Consider the following 23,614-nt stretch of genomic DNA (forward strand, 5'->3'; position numbering starts at 1 on the left):
CACATTAAAACGCGCGGACTGTGAATGAAAGAATTATGGCCAGGTTATGGCATGTGTCGGGAAATCTGAACCTCGGGTGGAGAGCGGGACAGCAACGTTCTACATTTGGTGCGCATACAGCACCCCAAAAGACTACCAGTCAACTGTCAACAGAGAAACTCCAGTCGTGCTGTTGACTGCCTCACTTCAGTTTACCCAGCGCCAGTGTGTGTCAGACTTCAGTTTATATGCAGGTAAGTTGGTACGTTTTTATATTTATACAACCGCCCATAATTCAACATAACAGGCATACGGGTTTGTTCATGTTGAGTTTCTAGTTCTATGACCGTCTGTTTCTGTGTTTATGCGCTGATTAATTGAACAGGAGCTAAAACAAAGTTCTGTGACATTTAATGTAGGCTAGTTGCTACCCTCATACTCAGTAACGGTTGATTAAGTGTTGTTGTTCTGTGGTTGAAATTCACTTTCAGATTGCAAGTGAAATTCAACCGAAGAACAACACATAATCAAGCGTGAGTTTGAGGGTAGCAAATTGAATCCCAGCTAACTGGCCAACGTCAGCTAGCAATTACCAATACAAAACCAAACGGGAGCTAGCTAACCTGACACATGAGCATGTTCTACCTCGCTCGGCGCAAAGAAAAGCAGAGCACTATCGAGCAATATCTGGTTGTCACGGAAAGTGTTGGATGTACTGTAGTTCTGGCAATCGAGTGAATCTGCTTTTTTCCACATTGTCTTTTCAGATGTGCTGCTGCTACTGAAGGCAGTCGACCGGTGGAGGAAAACGTTTTTTGACAGGCATGCTACAGGTTGGTTCCACAATTTAATAACCTCTCTCTCTGGTCTAATCCTAGTTCGTTGTGAAAGTTCTTGTTTTTAATGTAACTACATTTAAGTAATAAGGTCTGTTTCAGTTATGGCAATGGTCTGTTTGTGTAAGCGATGGCTATTAAACATGATCAGTTGTTTAGGCAATGTGTATTGTTTAGCTATGAACATGGGGTAAACCGTATACAGAAATGTGACCCATGTAATCTTACTCTAACATTTTTGAATTCATTGTGTAACAAATGTAAACAAACGCCTGCCCCCCATTACAATGACCAGGATCTTGGATAAATTGCCAGGTTGGCTACTGACAAGTCCAGGGTAGTGTGAGCATTACAACTCCATGTCGAAAAAAATGGCAGAAGTTATACTTTAACACTAGCACATGATATTCTGTGTTTCACCAGTTATTCTACCGTAGGCCCACCTAATGAGACAGATAGCCTACTGCTTTGTTGTTTTTGAAAAACCTAAAAGCTAGGTAAAAAAAACCTCCATTTTGACCTGTACTCTGATCTCAGAATCAGTGGGATATCTACTCAAGAGCTAGTTATCTGTGTTGGCAGGGTTATTTTGTTCGATTGGATGTTTTCTCTTTTTCTCCTTTCTCTTTTTCCCTTTTACTTTGGACAATTCCTTAGATGGTTGTACAATCTACTGTAGCCTACTTCTCCTATAGAGATCATTTAAAATATACAAAATATAAAATGATATCTACATTCTCTTTTACAGATGCTGTGACGGACACTGCAGTCACCTGTAGGAGGGGTCAATCAAATCAGATCTCAAAAACAGGTAGGCCTACGATTTCATAACCCCCCTACCCCACCCGCACCCTTCTCTCTCTGGTCTATTACTCATTCTTGCTAAATCTATTGCATTTAATGCCACTTTTGCATGTAGTAATTCTATTTGTTTGTTTTATCTTTTTTATTCTTTCCTAGATGTCGCGAAAAGAAGTGAAATCTGATCTACCAAGGTGCCAATAGAGTATCCTCTTTTACCGGCCAGGGGACCAAGATAAAAACAAGAGGCTGGCCTTAGCATCCAGAATCCCAGTACCCAGACATCCAAGCACCCATCAAGTCACCCAGCCCTCCACCACCTGCCACACAGCTACAACCATCCATCAAATCAAGCCACTTGCCCACCCTAACCACAGCATCTGGAGGCAATAAAGTATAATGAAATGTATTTATTTGTCTCTTACTAGATGCATAAATATCCCTGTTTAATTGTTAAGTATACAGGGAAACTTATAATACAAAAAAGTGACATTTGGCCCCATTATGGCTACATTTGGGCTCACTTATGGGAACATTGTGGTAGTATTTAGGGTCATTTATGGCTCTTCTGGGAGAGTTATGGGTACATTATGGCTGAATTATGGGTACATTATGGCAATATTAAGGGTCATTTATGGCTCTTCTGGGACAGTTATGGGTATATTATGGCTGCATTTTGGCTGAATGGTAGGGTCTGGAATTCCTTTTGGGGCCTTTAAGGCTGTACGTGGAAATCCCAAAAGGGTTTTGGGTGAACTTGGGTGCTACAATTTTGTCCTGGTGTTGGGGGGTGGGGTCAATGACCTGCAATGAGATCAGACCAATTTAGCCAAACCAAGTAGGATCACCTGTGAATGTCAAGTCTTGAAATGTGTGTCTCTCTCTTCCTATCATTTGACTCTGAAGAAGGTGTAGCAACACAGAAACGTTGGTCGCGTGTGTGCACAAAATAAAGTCTTGAAAACTAAGCTGCAGTGTGCTCCAGCTTCTCCTTTCCAGTGATGTCTGTCCCACTGTGATGCACCTGCAAGCAGGGTTGCCAGATGAGGCTGATGATTTCCAGCCCAAAAAATGCTCAAAACCAGCCTAGAAACTCAAAATCCCGCCCAATTCTATTGATTTCTATGGCTAAAATTGGGCGGGTTTTTCTGCTAAATGCCATTTTTACCCGCACACGACCATCCTAAGCAGCCCAATTGGGCGGGAAACAGCCCAATCTGGCAACACTGCCTGCAAGCTGAGGGAGGGATGATGCATAGAGTCCCAAATAACTGGGTGTGGCCTGTGGAACTTGAGCATCGCAGTGCATTATGGGGATTGTTGTCACAAATCCACAAGCACTAAAAAGTCATTTTCTGCCTTTTCTTGGCCAAGAAGGCACCAAATTAGAAATGTATGTTACTATTCTACTATAAATATGACCCACTTTCAGTAACATATTCATGTCTCCACCGGTGGAATGCCCCTTTAAGCCCTGATGAAGACCCAGTGTGGGTTGAAACCGGTTGGCGGTTTTACCAGTGTTACCATGCCCCAGATAAAATAAAGGGTTTTTGATTATAACTTCCTTGTCGACATGTGGAGTTGCCTGAAGCTGGCCCTGCCACCACGTTCTAAATGAAAAGACTTTAGTCTTCCTACTTCAAGAGCACCTACAGTTTGGAGTCTACAGAGTTGGAGAACAAGAGCGCTCAGAATTCCTTCTTCTTCCAAAGATTTTTTGTATTGGAAGTTGTCTGAAATATGATGATTAAATATGCAAATGAGATCACATCTACGTAAATATGTGATAAATTATGCAACAACGGGCAAAACATAAAACAATTTGCAAAAGTAATAATTTACACGTTTTTGATACTTAATCCACCCTACATCACATGTGAAAAATCTACCTTCATCACTTTAGTGGAACATACTTGTTTGCATTTTGCAAAAAATGTTAGCATATTTTACCACAGAAAATCTGTTACCTGTTACCACAGATTTTATCACATATTTCAGTACATATGACCTCATTTGCATATTTCATCATGATATTTCAGAAAACTTGCAATACAAAAGTTGTTTGCCTGAGTGTGAGTTACCAACTGTGAAACTTTCAAATGAATACGTCATAGTTTGCAATTTTACCCTATTCGCCTTTCATCTCCTAAACTGTCTCCCTATGGAGAAATGAATCTTTTGAATTTGAAAAAAAGTATGTTCCACTAAATGTCAAGCTGTAGATTTTTAATATGTGATGGGTTTAAGGATCACTTAAAAGTAGGAACCATTACTATTGCAATTTGTCCCGGGTTTGGGCCTTTTTAGAGCTAGATTGACTGACCTATGTTGGTAACTCGTGGATCTCCAACTATGTGCTCTCAGCGAGAGCTGCTGTTTTGTCTTGTTCCAAAGTACATTGTGTGGTGTGTGCGTGTGTGGAATGGTGTAGTATCTGCCTATCGTGGGAAGCACTGAAAGCTTTCCATCATTTGTTCACTTCATTTGTTTTGCTATTCTATTTGTGGAACTTCTGATCGTTTGTCTTTTTGTTTCTTTGTTTATTGTAATTTTGTAGTTTACTTCTTTTCTTTGTATGTGTCTCGCTATTGCCATACTGTCTTTGCATTGTGCAGTGCCTTTGGTGCATACGAGTAATTTACATTTTATGAGGAATGTGTATTAATAGAAGAGACTTAATTGTTTCATTGCATCCTGTCTATGACCACCTTAACGAACCTGCTGTGCCTTATCGTTAATATTTCTGGTGGTGAAATTCCTCCAGTAGCGTAGTGTTGCAACTACATTTGGTATTAAAACTGGTAATTATTAGTCTGGGTAATTTCCTAAGGTCCACAATAATACATGTAGATGGCAGTAACGCAAAGTTTTGAACTTCCGCTCGGCTGTCTCGAAGAGGAAGAACAACAACAACTATGGTGGCGGACACTGAAGACATCAGCAGCAGAGGAGTTGGTAAAAAAAAGTTGGCACAACATCAGTAGTCTGGGAATGGTCTGGCTTTAAAGACACTAAACAAGAAAACGTTATCTGCAAGATATGTTGGGCAGCAGTAATAGCAAGACAATGTAACACTAATTTATTTTACCACCTCCTGACTAAACATGTTATGGAATATGAAGCGAGTCAAAGCCGGCAACGTGATATTGGCGAAAAGAGAGGGCAACCCTCGGGCGGAATAAGTAAAACTACACAAAAACAACAGTCTATCGCTCTGGCATTTGCCAAAGGTACGCTGTATGATAAGAAAAGCCAGCGGTGGAATGACATTAGCAGTTCTATCGCCATGCATCTATGCAGAGATGTGGTTCCCTTCCAGACGGTGCACTGTAAAGAATTTCTGTAGTTTCTACAGTTAAAAATTACAGACGCTTGCCATTGTCATTTTACATGGAACAACTGTATACCGCAATGCATTGTGAGATTGAAAATTAATGTGAGATTGAAAATTAATTACAGAAAGTTAGTGCCTTATGGGAGTTTAAATTTACAGTTAGTTGATGTTTGTAGGCTTCACAGTTAACCCTCAGAACTCCAGCGACACGGATCCGTGCCGTTTTTGACATGTTCAACAATGACGTAATTAAAACAAAAACATCACATTAAACTGAAGTCAAACCTGTCTGTGTGACTAGAAGACACTTTGGGCAGTAATTTGAGGCCATTGGTGACCATTTACATGCTATAAAAATAAAGTTGTCCTTAATTTTAAAAACACGTTTTACAATCATCAAAATGTTGTTAGAATGTTGCGAGAATGCTGCCGCGGCGAAATAACTACTCAACAAGCTTGTTGTTTATCGTCATCAAAATGCCGAGTAGGAGGAAACTGTGCATAAAGCAATCTCTCTTTACATGTAGATCTATAGTAACTAATACGTGGATGGGATTGCCTGTCCTATTTGCAGTTTTGAGATCAGTTGTTGTCATTTAGCGACCTAGCTTCCTACCGGCACTTTTCGAGTCGCGTTCACTTACAGAGGTAAAACACCGGTTCACAGAAGCTACCGTACAAAGTCTATAACTATGCAACGAGATCTTAGGCGGCGATTTCGTCTAGACGATGTGCTGGAGATGTGGGATGACATTGCCATCGACGATGTTACTGAGGAAGTTGAGCCTCCAGAAGTTTATTCTGACTCTGATACCGGCAGCAGCAGTGAGGAAGACAATCCAGCTGTGACAGCTGTGACCTCCGGAACAACGTAAGTTGTTTCATGTAACACCTGTGAATAACACTTTGATTTTCAGATGAATGACGTTGTGTACTCCTTACAAATATAATGAAACCTCAGCCTATCGGTGCCAGTGGTCCCTGCAGTGCAGGCAGCAAAAGCCAGGTAACTTGAATACTTGCATTAGATTTTATTATCTTCATATTGAATACTTTATGTGTGTAGAATATTTGAAGCTCGGCTATAAAGTAAATAGCCAAAACTGTTGGTCATATGCGTCATTGTGTGATTATGATCCTCATGGGAGAAACTTGCTATACTATGATGTTATGGTAACATTGGAGACTGTGGGTGTGTATGAATTGTGTTGTAACTTGTGAGGTAATGTAGGCTATTTATCGTGGCTAGGTACGTGAGATGGGTCAGTGAAAGTATGGTGTGTATAGGTGTATGTAGGCTTAGATTATGCATGTGAATGTAGGCTATATGTAAATGGATGCATACATACTTGTATATAAAATTTGAGTCACAAAAGCTCTGCCTAACGCTGATGCACTTGACCTTTCTGTGGAAAATGAATTTTCTTTGGGACAATAAAAACTGTAATCTAAACTCTAATCTAACTCTAAAATCTAATCTAATTAGACAGTGAGATCAAGGAGCATGAGAGTGCAGTTTACAATAATCCTTTCTGTATTATTCTGTGTTTATTTTCATCATGGAGCTGTTGCACTGAAGAGGGCAAAAAAGGGCCCACCACCATCCTGGCCCATTCCAGGTGGATGGAAGGGAGAGGATGAGCCTCACACCAAACCGGCGCCACTGCGCTTCAGACCACTGAGGCCCCCTGGTGCACAGCTGGACCACCACCAGAAGTATTCACCCCGCAACCTCTTCCAGCTCTTTTTCACCGCTGCTGTTGTGTGAGAGCTATGTGCCACCACCAACGGGTACGCTGCACAATTTGCTTCTGGGAAAAGTTACACCTGGGTAGATGTTGGGTTGGAGGATTTTTACAAATTCATCGGGCTGCTCATCTTTATGTCCGTGGTGAAGCTGCCTAGTATTCCGGACTATTGGGTGCGTGACAACATCATCCATGTCCCATTTGCATCTAAAATAATGACCCGTCTGCGGTTCCAGTCCATCTTGTGGAACTTGCACTTTAGCGACCTGGAGATGGATGCAGAGAATGACAATCTGAAAGGCACGCCCAACCATGACCGTCTAGGCCGCATTCATACCATCCTCAGCCACATCCGCACTGCTTGTAAAGCGTCCTACCATCCCAAGCGAGAGATTTCTGTGGATGAGAGGATGATTGCCACAAAGGCCAAAACTGGATTCACGCAGTTTATGAAAGAGAAGCCCACTAAGTGGGGTATGAAATTATTCGTATTAGCTGATTCCACCAATGGTTACACTATAGATTTCAATGTTTACACGGGCAAGTCGACCTACAGCCCCAATGGACTGTCTTATGACAGTGTTATGAACCTTGTAAAGGCAGAATATCTGGGCACAGGGTACCATGTGTACATGGACAATTTTTACACCAGTCCCAAACTTTTTCAGGACTTGGCAGAACAGAAGTTTGGGGCATGTGGAACATACAGGGAGCGGAGGAAGGGGTGCCCATCCAGCGAGGGTGTGATCCACAAAAAGTCACCACGTGGAACAATGCGGTGGATACGACAGGGCCCCATCGTATTCGTAAAATGGATGGACACAAGGGAGGTCTCTGTATGTTCCACAATTCACGAGGCATTTTCTGGTGACACAGTAAGAAGGAAAGCGAAGTCTGAGGCTGGTCATTTCTACACTCTGTCCATCCCTTGCCCTACTCCTATTGTTTACTACAACAAGTACATGGGAGGTGTGGATCGGTCGGACCAGCTTCTACAGTACTACTCGGCGCACAGAAGATCAAGTCGCTGGTATCGCACTCTCTTCCTCCACTTTCTAGACATAGCCTGCACAAATGCCTACATCCTACATTTGGAGCTAGCTCAGGTCAGCCAGCAGCAGAGGATGACCCACAAGGACTTCCAGATACAGCTGGCGGCTGAGCTGTGTGGAGTGGAGTCAACAGGAGTTCCTGTCAACCGAGGAAATGACCACCATCTTCCTGTTGCATGTGCAGAGGAGTTTAACAGCTCAAACAGGGGCACAGTTGGGCGCCGGCGGTGCCAGAATTGTGCTGCTAAAGGGATCCGCAACACCACCACCTGGAAATGCTATGCCAGTGACATTCCCCTTTGTTTGATGCTTGACCGGAATTGCTTTGCGGAGTGGCATGGGTTGTTTCATGGACAAAGAGAAGTCTGACATGCAACACAGACACACACACACACACGCAGACAGACGCACAGACACACACACCATGTTGTATTTCAATTAATGACATAGACTGACGTGTATAAAAAGTCATTCGCACACACATACACACTCACAGACACACTACGCATGCGTATACGCATACACACACACACCTGTATATAAACATGAAACACAAACGCACGCAGGCACAAACACAGTGCTCAATCTACTGTTCTGTGATTCTATGAATGTTTTTATCGTTTACTGAATACTGTTCGATGCATGTTATGAATTGCAATTACAAAACTGTTGTTACATTTGCTATTATATTTCTAATTTCTTCTGGGATCAGTTGCTATGAGTTCACATGGCAAGTTTATGGTGATTAGTATTTTTTATTTATCCTTTCAATCTGTAAATTGCCTTGCACTTATGTGTTAGGATGTGTGACAGCTATCATAGCTCATGGGTAACTTATGACATATTTCTGAAAACGCCTATAACAGGGTGCTGCCATATGATAATATTTCTTTGTTTATGAAAATTACATTTCACTTTTAATTAAGATATGCTCAAATTGGTGTTTATTTTTCTTTTCAATCTGTAAATAATCTTGCACTTATGTATTAAAGCTGCAGTCTGCAGGTTTTGTTGTTGTCAAAACGCCAAGTCCCGATTTGTGCATTTTAGGGGTTGTATAGTCATATCAGAACGCTTGAAGTAAAAAATGTTTACCTTTGAAGTCGCAAAAAGCAAGAAATGGCCTTTTTTAAACTGAAAATGGAAAAATGAATCAACTTCCTGTCCCGCCTACGAAAAGTCGTGCATGACGGCTGTGCTCGCCAGATGCTCGTGCACGACTACTGTCCTGACTGGCACCTGTCCGGCAGTGACGTGACCGTCAGTATTATTCACGCGGACATGGAAGATACAGTAAGTATCCCCTAAATTAAGTTCAAGTCTCTGCACAACAGTGACCACCATAATAGATACATAATTAATTACACGATGTTGACGATATAATACTATATTTCCATCAGTTATTTGTGCTATGGGGGGTTATATTGTGTTATTTTTAAAAAATATATATTTCGAATTGTACAGCATAGCATAAATGCTACTACTAGCTAACTAGATTTTGCATGTACACAGTTGGCGATGGCAATGAAACTCATATAAATAATTGTTGATATGTATAGAGTGCTGATACATCCTTGGGAGAGGAGTCTGGGGCCGGGCCCTCCACCTCGTCCAGGTCCAGAGGCCGTGGTCGTGCACGAAACCGGAGCCGGTCCACCAGGCGCAGGGGGGATCTCCTCAGTCAGGAGGACGTGAGGAGGATCAACAACCTGCGCACTGAAAGGCTTGTGCACGGACGTGAGTTTTTTTTCTAACTTATATTCATGATTCCCATGTACAGAATATTTGCTCTTTTTTTGCAGTGGTCTCAAAAGTAAAAAATAATAAAATAACAATAATAATAATTAAAATAAATACATTTAAAAAAAAACCTCAGCTTCCTTCCCAAGACAACGAATTTAGAACTACCTGAAGAAGTACCTGACTAAAAATTTGACCTGTGTTCTTGTCTTGTGATCGGTCCTACGATGGTTAGCTGAAGTTTGTGGTGGCTCCTTAGGTTTTTCAGTAACAACACAGTCATCTGGTACAGTGGACTAAATGGTGTAACAGTTATGTAGCATCAATCATGGGCTTATGTTGTACTGCGACCATCAGTAATTTGACTGACACCTGTAATTTTGTAATCTCCCTCTATATATCCATCTCAGGGAAAAATTCGACGCCTTTCCCTTGATCAGGCCCACGAAGTAATGGATGAGTGCTAAGCTGAAAATCCAGGCCTTATTTTTAACATTTTGCGGCGCCTGCGAGACCCATCTCACCCTCCTGGTGTGTGTGTGGGAGGTGTCGGGAGATGCCCACCCTGGTTGAGCAGAAGTGCTGCAGCAAGGTCAGCTGTGTGACGATACTGCCTGAAATGGAGGCCTATGTGCTGGACCAGGGTGGGCTCTCCTTAGCCCGCGTACTATGGAATGACCTGCGGGTCCTGGTGGAGGAAGACCACGACCGGGAGAACACCAGGCAATTCCGCCCTGCGGCCTACCGCCAGTACATTGCCTGGACGAGAGGGACACTGGGTGCAGGGCGCAGAGTGGTCATCCCAAGTTGCTGCCTGTGGGCAATAAGGGACAGGTTCCCTGAGCCGGATGGGCAATACCGGGGCTTTGTTCCCAGGAGGGTGTAAATAATTGTTAAGTGTTAATAATTGTTATTACTATTCCTCTTGTTATTGAGCATTAAAATATTGTTTGGTTAATATTTTGTTTCTATCCTTATTTGCACACAACAGTTTTATAAATTATCTACATATGAAACAAGTGAATAGCAATTCATTCTCTCATTGTCATCGGATTATAGTACCCTGTAACTCACTTTACATTCATATTACTTTCATATTCTTCAGTAATGATTCAACACATTATGGTGAACAAGTTTTAATGAAGTGTCATGGCAACAGAGACGTTCTTAATGCAGAGACGGCCAACTCGACGTTCCTTCCTGTTTCACTTATGAGTCCGACCACGCCCCTTTAGGAGACCTGATAGGAGACTTTGATAATGGGCGCCTACGGAGAAATCGGACTTTTCCACGGATACATACCAATCCCCAAATCATGGTCGGCGTGATGGACGTATAAATGGCATGTCATGGGAGTCCCACGTCTTCTTCACTATCTAAAAAGTTGAATTACAGTTAAAAATGTAATAAACGCTGAGAAAATTGACTTTGTTTGACGTGTGTCCGGTGTTTTTATTTGTTGCAATCACGAGAGCCACTGCGTAATTCGAATGGTTTTCGAACCTGTTGCCGTTACTTTGTTGCAAACGTAGATCTATGTATACAAACGCTAGTATTATATTTACCTTTTCCCCCGTGAAAATAACACATATTTAGTAATAAAATGCCTAAGCTGTGTTCAGTGGTAGGCTGCAGCAATAGGCACTTGTCGGTCTTCTCCTTCCCGAGTAATGAGGCCAGGTACGTACAAAAATCTTAACGTATTTAGTCATTAATGAGACGAAGTAGTCTATGGCAGATGCAATGCATCACCTCTGCTTGCGTTGAGTAAAACACTGAGTTGTTTTGAGCAGTCATTTTTGTCCACCATTTGTGGAAATAATATTAACTTATCAACCATGTTATCACTTAAATGAACTTATATTAACATGTCAAAATAATAACGAATAAACAAGCAGAATGGAACTGTCAATCTGAACTTTTCCTCCTTTGTATTTCATTACATCAGGAGAAAGAGGTGGCTCAAAAACATAAGGAGGGAAGACTTAAATGTCAGAACACCAAGCAACATCTTAAGGAAAGGCGGTTTTGGAGTGTGTGAGGCGCACTTTGAGCCAACTATGATTGTTAAAATGGTATGATTGATTTATTTGAACATCATGCAAACACATACAATCATTGTCGTTCAGCAACACTCATAGCCAGTACTGCAGCTATATGTATATGAAAACATTTTTTTCCCGCAGCAACACAGAAAGCGAATTAGTGATGATGCAGTCCCTTACATCAACTGCCCTCACCCACCCCAATCAAGTGGCAGACCTAGACAGGCTCCAAAAACAACTGGTAAGGCTAGGGTCAAACCGACTGCATTACAGAACATAGCCAAAACAGTTAAGCAATGCATGGTATTTAGATGTTTATTAAAAGGTGAGGGTGCAATGATGTAGTTCCTTGGGCGACGAGATGAGCCAACGCCGGTTGCATGTTCTCCCTTGTCCAGGTGCAGGTTTTGGGCTATTGGTTGTGCCAGCTCAGTGTTGGTGCTACAAAAAGACACAGTGTGTTTTATCATTGACATATTAAACAAATGTATAAAAAATAGTTAATAAGGGCAACTCAACAATGTGATTTATGTCATGAATAGTAAACAAACATATCTGTAATTAAGGAGAGGACAGGCAGAGACACACAGACAAAGAGAGAGAGGTGGCAATGGAGGCAACGAGCAAACTGAGGGAGCAATTGCGAAAGGAGAGGGCAAAGGCCAGAATTGCAAATATACAGCTCCGCAGGGAGAGGGTGAAATCAAAGAGGCTACAGGTGGAAGTAGCAAGCCTGAGGGCACAGTAGGTATTTTTGAGCTATTCATTTTACACATGTCCAGTTTTTTGTTTTGATTTTAAAATGTGATGTGTTCTCACCTCTTCCCAATTCAAGGTTAAAAAACTGGAACAACACCACAGCACTCACAGCATTGCCCCAACAAAAGGCTGAATTTGTCAAACTCCAAATGACAACAAAAAGGCAAGGGGGCTTCAGGTTCAGCAAGGCCATCAAGCAGCTTGGGGTCCAATTAAACCATCACAGCCCCAATGCCTACAGAGTGTTGAGGAGCCATTTTACAATGCCTTCCCCTTCCACCCTCCAAAGGTTTATAAACCTAAGTGTGGGAAATTTTCAAGTAAGCCTACAATTCATGGCAACGTTTAGTAATTGAAGTGAGTACACTACACTCCTACATATTTTCCACAGACATTCAACCGTTTCAGTGAGAGAAGTGATTCAATATTCACACAGGTGACTTACGTTGCCTGGATCTCAGTAGGGGCCGGTAGCTGGCTAGCTGCTCTCTGTGGATAATGGTGAGGGAAGCAAGGCCTGCAGTCAGTGCTATAAGAAAGAAGCACAAAAAGTTACAACTCTGCACAGGGCCTGGGACAAGTGACCCCTTTGTCCCCTGACTCTGCAAACCAAATTCAAATCTAGAGAGTCAAATGTATGAATACAGTAAATATTATTAGAAAATAAAGACCATGCTTTGAATTATCCCAGGATGAAACATGTCTGCAAAAGTGGGAATGATGTACTCACTTCTATGTCAAGAATAGACAGTATTTTTTGCAGTTACAATTTATTAGCTAAAAACGCATAAAACTTGGTCTAACCAAGAACTGATCTGTTTCACAGCCGGGATTCCTCCAATCCGTTCTGGCACATATGGCACTGTTAGCCACCACAATGACACCCAAGAGCTGTGCGTTTCCATCACATTTGATGAAATGGCCATAAAAAAGCATGTCAACTTCAATAAAGCCACGGACCGAATTGAAGGCCTAACCACCAATGGTCACGTGGCCAATCAGGCCATGGTCCTGATGGCTCGTGGGGTGGCGTCAAAGTGGAAACAGGTGATTACTAGTGATTAAGACAAAAATATAAATGTAAAGCTTGACCTAAATCCATAAGAACATCTACTACAGCTATACTTCTCTTGTAATACAGGCCATAGCCTACAGCTTTGCCAAGTCTGCCACGCCTGCCGAGGAGACAGCAGAAATGGTCAGGACTGCCATCATTAAGTTGAGGCAGATTGGTTTTAAAGTAAGTTCAAGACACCCCCATCCCCTTTACAAGCACAGCAAAGACAATCTGTTTTGTGATATCATTATTCAGAAATTGGATTTGTGTTCTCCTTTAAAAAAAAAAAATGTACCCACAAATCCATTTCTATCATTACATCTTTTCAAAACAGATCATATCTGTGGTCTGTGACCAGTCTGCCACCAACATGAGGGCGATTAAGCTCATGGGTGCCACCCTCAACGTGAAAGACACCACCCGTAACGCGCACTGCGTGTCCGTGGACGGATGTCAAATTCCGGTCCTCTTTGATGTCCCTCATCTGGTTAAGTCAGTGAGGAACAATGTGGCAGCCCACGGCCTTAAGGTTAGTTGAAGCAACCATGGCCGTAGTTACATTTGAGGCTACCGAGGTCCGGACCTCGCCTATCGTGAGAGGTTTTTTTTATTATTATTATTTAACGGCAAATATGACCAACTGAAACACACAAAAACATCTATAGGCCTAAACCTCAGTGAAACGTCCTTTGTAAACTGTGGTTAACATCCATGTGCTAGGCCTATGTGTTCTAGTTTTGCCTTTGTGTTCTGTTTTTGAGAGTAAACAAGATTGATTAATATCGCAAGTGGTGCGACTCGTGGGAGAGAACGCAACTCAGCCGACATCGCAAGTGTTTGGTCGCGTTCATGACAGAGCATTGCGCAAAGCAAAATTACCATGCTTTCTGGTTGGAAAAATGCATTGAAATGGCAAAGTGTGCGTGTGCAGCCTGCGCAGTAATGTGCCGTCACAAACGCGCCCATTAAGCACGCGCTTGGTGAGATCTCCGCTATCAGAAAGCCCGCGCTTGATGAGATCTCCGCTGACAGAAAGCCAACCGTTGTATAGCCTACATAAAGCTCATGCGTAACAAGTAGGCTAGGCTATGGTGTCTTAAAAAGCCATTTGAGTCATTATTTTAAGAAGGCCGGCTGCTGCATCAGCTGCTGCATAAAGGTAAAAGCAGGATATCCGTGAAAGGTAATTGATTGTAAATTGGAAAGCATGTGATAAACACTGACAGAGGAGGTCACCGGAACATCTTCAGGTGTGGATATTTTCCTGCTAATTTGGACAAGTGCCAAGACTATCGACGTTGCCACGTCTTCGTCAGAGTCAATCGCAGTAAATATCCACACCTGAAGAGGCTCCCGTGACTGTGTCTGCATAGCCGTGACGCATCAGATGGCTCAGGAGCGCGGAGGATAGGCTACTTTTCTTTCTCATTGAAAGACTTTTGTCCTCTGCGCTTGTGAAGAACTATAACAAGTAAATAAAAACAAAATGTTTGATGCGACTCTAGGGAGAAAAAAGTTTACTCCAAAATAGGTGGTTTGCACTACAGAGCTATCCCTGTATCTTTGGAGGAAAACAGCTGAAGTGTAATTTCATTGGGAGAAAAATATGAATGGCTGAGCAACTTGCCATCTGAGGATGTAGCTTATTGTGCAACTTCAGGGTCAAGCTTTAGTTTCCTTACAAAGGGCTTTACTGACTGGGAGGATGCTGTTTATAATAAAAGAGGCATGATACCAAAGCATAGCCATTCAAAGGGAATAGGCTGAGTTGGCTGAAAACTACAACATATTTATTATTATACATGTCTACATATTTACTATTTCACATTAGGCCTATACATTCATAGAGGAGGGCCCTATATATAGGCCTGTGTAGCCCATATTTATTTATTTTATGAATTCATTTTTAATTTATATTTTATATTAATAATAAAATTTCGGCGCGCGCAAACCTCGGCTACTTCACATGGCTGGCTACGGCCATGGAAGCAACATTAGTTAATTACTGTGTAGTAAGTTAATACCAAAACGGACCTCAAGTATCAATTCTTATGGTTTAGATCGGGCAAAAAGAAGTGCAATGGAAGCACCTGGCAATGTTTCATAATACTGACAAGGCCAGCGCTGTCAGGATGGCACCGAAACTTACTGAGAAGCACGTCACTCTACCGCCCTTCAGCAAGATGAGAGTGCGATTGGCTACGCAAGTTTTTAGTCACACCGTGGCAGCCGGTATGAATGTTTGACTTCAGTTTTAAAACAATAGAAAAGAAAAAGAACCCAACAACACACCTGATTATTTTATCTAATATATTAATATATCATATTAGGAATGAAGACAATGGTGGAAAAGCAGAGGCTGCCCTGTGAGGCCAATGACACAGCCAGTTTCTTCGAGGCCATGAACAAGCTCTTTGATGTTCTAAATTCAAGGTATAAATATAAAAAGAAATCAGTGAGCTTGTGTATGTTGGCATTTTTGCACAATGTTTAATCTATATTCTTACAAAGCTGGTACTTACTTCTCAGAAGCTGCTCTGACTCCAATCCCTGGCGTAGGCCTTTGGCACCAGGCAGCAAATTCAAGCTGGCCTACTTGGAAGAGACACTGCCATGGATCGCATCTTGGACCTTCAGGTTGTTAAAGGACAAACAAACAAAGAACAATGATAAAAAAAAAACAACAACTTCATGTTACCCAACTTTTAACAGTATTTCATGATCTTTGTTTTAGCGAACACAGGCCAAATTTCCAGCCCCCCTGTCAACGTGGGCTCATCCTCACAATACGCTCCATCCTGCTCCTGGTTAGTGAGCTCCAAGGCCTAGGCCTAAAATTCTTGCCAACCGCCAGGCTTAACCAGGACTGTTTGGAGGTATGTGAAATGTACAAATCAGCATAACTAAATCAGCATATCAAAAATATGCACAATGGGTTTACCTATTTAACTCTTTCCTCTAGAATCTGTTTTCCGTCATCAGGGGAAAGGGGGGCCATAGATACAACCCCACTTCAAGGGAATTTACAGTTGCCCTAAAAAGCACCTCAATCGCAGCTTTCATTGCCCCCCAAAAAACAAGCAACTGCATAACACATGAAACCACTGCCACACTTGTGAGCAGGAGGACCACCCAAGTCGACTCAATGCCAATCTCACAGATGTGTAGCAAAATGCAAGACAAAAGTAGATAATTGTTTGTCTGTAGCATCATCATAATCACAGCTCATGCACCAATCCATGTACTTTTAATACACCCAACAATACAGTCTTGGTAGACTTAGTCAAAGTCAAATTAATAATCAAGTCAATGTTGTTACTAGTGTGTTTTAGAAACACTTCAGGAAGACAGTGAGGACAGTGAGTTGGTTGACACTGTAGCATCAGCAACAACAGACGAAGTGGAAGAGGAAGTGCTGACTTACATGGCAGGATGGGTTGTGAGGGAGGTCAAGAAATGCGAAGAGGTGGAAGGCTGCACTGACTGTGAACAGCTCCTGGTCTCCATCCCAGCAGATGACCACAACTACTGCCGCCGATCACAGGACTCCTCCACCTTCCTTAAAAAAAAAAAATACTCCCCTTCAGCGAATCTAATTGAACCATCCAAGCAAATCAAACGAATCATAATCAACCTAGAGAAAGTAATCAAGCCATTAATCATGTCGTATTGGAACAGCCCAGGAATTTACAGGAAAATTAATGATAGTGTATCAATCATGGACATTTTTCAATCACTGGACATTTCTCAGCACAACCCTAATCACCTTAAGTTAATCAAATCTACAATCATGCACAAATTTATCACCTGTCGGCTACACGCCCAAACAAAATTTGTAAACAGATCCATTGCAGAAGATGGACAGAGGACGAGGCGAAAGGCGAAATCGTTCAAGGGCCACTAGGCCGCGAAAATAATAAAATGAATCAGTTCATTCACACTTTGATAACGGTGTTGTCTGTGTTTCTGTATTGGCAGAGGACGCGCTCAACTTCTTGGAAAAACGAAAAGCTTTTGGGTGCGAGATAAAAAGCGTCAACTTAAGGAAGAAGAAATCCGCACTCACAAACTGCGTCTCATTATTGTGTTTCTGTGCCATTGCCTGGACTTACATGAACACGTTTTAAAAGGTGTCTAATACATGACCTAATAGCCCACACATTCGGTATAAATGAATCATAAAAAGTTGGCGAAGTCAGTCAACGTCTAAAATGTTCTGTGAGCAAGCTAGCTAACTAGCAAACAAACCAGTAACTGTTTTTCAGCCGAACTCTCGATTGAAGCGGCATAAAGACATAAACACAACGAAAAAACTTAAATGAATGAAATCATTACCTTAACGTTGTGCGAACTGACAGATTCGCCCGATGTAGTAGATTATCAACTGTTGCCCTCTCTGAATCTGAGTGAATTACGAAAACTGTGCAGTTGCTTCACGAGTAGCACAGCACGGCAGCACTCTGCCAGCAGTTTGAAGTTGCACGGGCGCGAAACGAACATCGTCACACAGATTGGCCACGCCTTTTTAGGAGACCAGAAGTACTTGGTTGGTGAAACATTCCATCCTATTGTTGACGTCACCAGCTGGCTATCTTTTTAGAACAGAGAATCTTTGATGGCAATCTTAAACTTGAAGAAACAAGTTTCAATACAAGATGAAAAATAGGGAGCAGAGGTCCAGTGTGAAGCCTCCCTCTTGGTCTTTGGGCTGTAGCAATGTGATACCTACAGAAAGGTCAAAGGAAAACTGAAGAATGAGGAGATGTCAGTTGAACAGCATTGAATGTAATGAAGAACAATATTCCAGTAAATGGAGCTTCATATTCTGACCAACAGTGGCAGGATGTGGCAAGATGGCCGCTGGAGAGTGAGTGCGTGTTGCAGCTCTAGTCAACTGGCTTACTAACTTTTCAACTAACCATATGATGGACTTTATATTCTGAACTCAAATATTTCCTGGAGGCTTTGGAGCGAATGTAGTCTACTTAGTGAGAAAAATAGCACCATCAAGAGACTAAGTCCAAGAAACCAACTCCAACTTATCTGTGAGTCAAACGCTGGCGGCCTCACAATGAGCGAGGCAATTACGCTCCAAAGTATTTTCGACCTAGTGCAACAATCCAAGCGCGATACGGTCGCGCACATGGACTTAAAAATTGATACTCTTGGATCAAGTCTAAAGAAGATAAATGACTCTCTCCATATGCTTGGAGATCAAGTCACTGAAGTACAACAAAGAGTCAGCGCAAACGAAGACAACATTGCAGAGCTATTCAAACGGATAAGCTTGCTGGAGAAGGAAAACGCGCACCTGAAAAAATGGACTGAGGATACTGAGAATCGAAGCAGACGCTCCAACCTGCGCTTCATCGGAATCCCTGAGAAGGCCGAGGGGAACAACATCCATGCCTTCATGAGTGGCTTGATTCCTCAGCTCTTCGGAAAAGTCAACTTCCCCCTTCCTCCTGGGATTGAAATCTGCCACCGTGTCGGTAATGTGGATAACAAGGAGAATGTCACCGACAAAGGTCCAAGGCCGATCCTGGTAAAGTTCCAGAATCTCCGGGAGAAGACAAAGATTAAGAATCTCGCCAAGGACAAGAAAGACCCCCTCGTCTTCAAGATAATGGCTACGAATCGGGATGGCTCCTCAACAGAAAAAGAAGTAAAGGTCCACATCTACCCGGACTACTCTGCAGGGGTCGTCAAGAAACGCAAAGAATTTGATGAAGTAAAGAAAAAGTTTCGAGATCGGGACATTGAGTATGGTCTGTTTTTCCCCAGCACTTTAAGAGTCACCCACAATGGTAAGAGCCACTACTTCCGTAAACCTGATGATGCTGAGAAATTCTACAATGCACTTGATTCCTCTTCTGACTCTGATATGGCAATATGATGGTAGCCCTTTCGCTGCCCTAACGCAGAGACCAGCGCACGGTTCGCTGGATAACATCTTGCTTTTTGTTTTTGTTATTTTCTCCTGCAGTCAGTAGGCTAGGCCTATGAACTTCTCAGCCGTGGCGATATAAGTGCAAAACCTGCCGGCTTTTTTCTTATTATTATTTTTTTCATTGATTTCATTTTTTCCACTGGGACACTGCAACACGTCGCCGCTGGTCAAATTGTGCAACATGGGAATTATTTATGCTCATCGATGTGAAATGGACAAGGCCTATTCACAGACCCTGAAATGTCATCAGCTGTTCTGCGTTACTACTACGCAGGCCTATAGCGCCTATGGTCGCGCACGTCTTCTGTTGTTTTCTAGGCCCATCCTTCCTCTTATTTCGCCATAAAAAAAAAAATAAAAAAAAAAACCATTGGTGACATCCCTGCGTGAAAATTGGACTATGCGCCTTTTCTTTTTTTTCTCGTCCCTGCTATGTTGGCATTGCTTCCGAAGCATATAGGCACGATTTTTCATTACTTTTTTGGACACTGACAGATATGCAGCAAGTTAAGAAAAGAAAAATAGAGCAGGTTTGACTTATGTTACGCTGCATGAAAGTGGAATTATGAACGCTGGTTCAAACAGACTGTCAAGCAGACTGACTTTTCTTTTATTTATATACTTCTCTTTTTTCCCTTTTCTCTGACGTTAAATCACTCAAGATAGGCTCACGTTTTCTGTGAGATATAGCCTAAACTATAGTTAATTTTTTGGAAAATGGAAAATTATAAGGCCTAGTTGGAATGAATAAACTAAGTATCTGGTGAAGTGTAGGACAGGTATGACTATTTTGTTGTGTTCTCTATCCCACTTGAGTAATGTGAAAGCCTAAGCCCCAGGAGTAGGACTGTTAAGCTCATTATATATTATATTAAATCAAGCCAGGTAGACTGAGCTTTACTATGTGACCCCTCACCCCTCCCCAATGCAATCTTATATTGCCTTATGTGGGTTTTTTTTGTTCTGTGTTTTTGTGTGTGTGTGAGTGTGGGTGTGAATGTGTTTGTGTTGGTGATTATTGCTCTCTTCCTGCCTCCCTCATCCAGCTGTTTCTGCCTTTATCAGCTAGGCTACTCATTTATGATTAAGATGCTCTACCCCACCTTTCTTCATGGAAGATAAATGAATTTCGCTAAGGGGCTACTTATTGTACATTTGAATATTAGGAGCTTGATGCCTAAAATTGATTTATTGCGAGCTTGGCTTACCTACAACAAACCCCATGTGATTACATTATCTGAAACTTGGCTAAACAATGGTATCTCTGACAAGGATATTAAACTTGATGACTATGTATCATTCAGGAAAGACAGAGGATCTAGAGGTGGCGGACTATTAACATATGTTGCATCAAATTTGACTGCTGATCTTGCTTTTCCTGAGGAGAGTCCCCAGTATTTTGAAGGACTTTTTGTTAACATTACTTTTCATGAAAATAAAAGTTTAATTATTGGCAATATCTATAAACCACCATCTGCCCCTGCTGAAACCACTGATTGCATTTTGTCTACTATTAATTCCCTTAACCGTTCTACTGAAAAAATTATACTTGGTGATTTCAACTCTAACTGGTTAGACCGCTCCTCCCATAAGGTTCGCACTCTTTTTAATAGTATAAATTTATCTCAGATTATTTCAGAACCCACTCGAGTTGGCCCCAGCTCCTCATCTCTGTTGGACTGGATACTAGTTTCCCACCCGGGCAGAATAACTCAATCAGGTGTGCTACCTGACTCCTTTAGTGACCACTCAATGGTATTTTGTGTCTGGAAAATTAAATTGGTACATCCTCCTCCCAAACTGATTAAGATTAGGCATATCAATAAAATTAATCCTGAACAATTCATTCAGGACATCTTGAATGTGAATTGGGGAAGATTTCAACTAATTCCAACTGTTGAAGAAGCCTGGCACTTCTTTTATTCTGAGTTCCTGCAAGTAATTAACAAAAATGCACCATTGATTTCAAAGAAGATCAGAGGTCAAAATCTTCCCTGGATCAAAGGTGAACTTATTGGTTTACTTAAACAAAGAGATAAGGCCTGGGGAAAATTCCGCAAAACCAGGGATTCTACAGACTGGAACATTTACAAGGAGCTAAGGAATAGATGTAAAACTGAAACAAGGAATGCTAAAGCAAGTTACTTTAAGAATAGCCTGGCAACAGATTTTAAAAATCCTAAAAAATTTTGGAAAAAAATGAATTATCTTACAAACAAATCCTCAAAATCTTCCACAACCCATATTAGTTCTAATGGCCAAATGGTAAGTGAACCTGTAATGATTGCTGAGGCATTCAGTCATCACTTTGCTACAATAGGACAAACTATGTCAGGTAACTCCCATTATGGGCCAAGCCTGACTCAGGGCAGGAGTAACAGTTCCTTTTGCTTCAATATAGTCTCCCCATTTGACGTCCAGAGGGTCATTGATGGTATGAGAGCTGGATGTAGCGCAGGCCCAGACGGCCTGGATATTAGGTTCTTTAAACTGGCCTCTCATGTTCTGTCATTCCCTTTAGCTGATCTATTCAACTTATCTTTAACAACAGGTGAAATACCTTCCTCATGGAAAAGTGCTAGAGTAATTCCTCTTCACAAGGGCGGCAGTACCTCAGATATGAACAATTACAGACCTATTTCAATAATTAATAGTGTAACAAAAATATTTGAAAAGCTCATATTTAACCAATTGTCCACATATCTTACGGACCACAACATATTATCTCAGCATCAATCAGGATTCCGACCCGGTTACTCAACCACAACTGCTCTTTTAAAATTTACCAATGATGTAATGTCAGCTGCAGACAGCAACATGCCCTCAGGTGCTATATTTATTGACCTCTCTAAGGCATTTGACTTAGTTGACCATTACCTTTTATTAGATAAGTTACATGCTATTGGCCTGTCCCATACAGCTTTACTATTTTTCAATTCATTTCTTCATAACAGAACTCAAAGCGTCTTCTTTCAGGGTAGGGAATCTAAATTTAAATTAATTGATAAGGGCGTTCCTCAAGGTTCATCGTTGGGCCCTCTGTTGTTTTCTATTTTCATCAATGATTTGCCACAAATGTGCTCTGATAGTCAAATTCACTTATATGCTGACGATACTGTATTGTACTATTCCTCTGCTAATATTTCTCATATTCAACATACTCTCCAATCTGACTTCAACAAAGTGCAACAGTGGTTTCTCTCAAATAAGCTTCTCCTGAACAAGGAAAAATCATATAGCATGCTGTTTTGTACTCGAACCAGCTGTCTGCCATCTACTAACTGGTCAGTTACTCTTCTTGATGGAACACTACTAGATAGAGTGGAGGAGTTTAAATACCTGGGTGTCTGGCTGGACTCTCAGCTCTCCTTTAGACATCATATTAACGCAATTTCCAAGAAAATAACTGGTTGTTTAAAATCTCTTTATCGTTCAGTTGACTGCTTTTCACAGGAGGTCCGTAAAAGAATTGTAACTCAGTTAATTTTTCCAATTCTTGACTATGCAGATGTTGTATATGGTAATACTCCTGAAACTCATCTTCATCCTCTCAATGTACTGTACAACAGTCTTTGTAGATTTGTACTTAGATGTCCATATAGGACACATCACTGTACAATGTATGAAGCCTTGAACTGGCCTGCACCCAAGAATAGAAGAAAGCTCCACTGGTCAATTCTCATTTTTAAATGTATACACACACAGTCCCCTCCTTACCTGAAAGAGCTACTAACCCCCCTAAGCTCTGACTATAGCCTACGTAACATTGACCATCTGTTCTTAGTGACACCCAGAATTAGAAAGGAAATCGGTCGCCGAGCATTTAAATTCAAAGCTCCATCAGTTTGGAATAGCCTTCCCTCTTCATTTAGGTCCATCACTTCCCTTTATATTTTTAGATCATCTTTAATCACTTACTTTGAAACATCCTGCTCTTGTTTCTGAAAGGCCTTAGTTGCTGGGTCGGGTTTTTGTTTGTTTGTTTCTGGCTACGGTCTGTTTTGTTTTTGTGTTTTTTGGGTTTGCTGTTGTCTTGTTTTGCCCTCTTCCTTCTCATTCTTTTTCATTTTTCTTTTCATTCATATGATTTCTTTAACAACTAATGGCATCTTGTAAACCATACTATTGTAGCATGTTGGGTGGTGGGGTAGTTTGGAGAGCAACGCCAGTGAGTGAATGAGTGAGTGTGTGTGTCTATGTCTACTGTTTTGTTTTGTTTTTTGTTTTTGTACTGTACTATCAGTAGGACCCCCTCGAAAATGAGATGGCACATCTCAAGGGGCCATCCTTGTAACAAATAAATAAATAAA

General features: G+C 41.6%; 3 long non-coding RNA genes across 3 annotated transcripts; all 3 read left to right on the forward strand.

The window, feature by feature from the left end:
* Positions 1-153: 153 nt before the first annotated feature.
* Positions 154-1,626, forward strand: LOC134466565 (uncharacterized). The gene is made up of 3 exons (XR_010038333.1): positions 154-233; positions 747-812; positions 1,564-1,626. It is a non-coding gene; the product is annotated as an uncharacterized LOC134466565 (long non-coding RNA).
* Positions 1,627-8,887: 7,261 nt separating this feature from the next.
* LOC134465726 (uncharacterized) lies at positions 8,888-10,924 on the forward strand. The gene is made up of 2 exons (XR_010038181.1): positions 8,888-9,490; positions 9,904-10,924. It is a non-coding gene; the product is annotated as an uncharacterized LOC134465726 (long non-coding RNA).
* A 4,958-nt stretch (positions 10,925-15,882) lies between these two features.
* On the forward strand, positions 15,883-16,772 carry LOC134465725 (uncharacterized). Its single transcript, XR_010038180.1, has 3 exons — positions 15,883-15,991; positions 16,089-16,230; positions 16,317-16,772. It is a non-coding gene; the product is annotated as an uncharacterized LOC134465725 (long non-coding RNA).
* Positions 16,773-23,614: the final 6,842 nt, after the last annotated feature.

Source organism: Engraulis encrasicolus, chromosome 16 (assembly GCF_034702125.1).
Source record: "Engraulis encrasicolus isolate BLACKSEA-1 chromosome 16, IST_EnEncr_1.0, whole genome shotgun sequence".
Classification (NCBI taxonomy): Eukaryota; Metazoa; Chordata; class Actinopteri; order Clupeiformes; family Engraulidae; genus Engraulis; species Engraulis encrasicolus.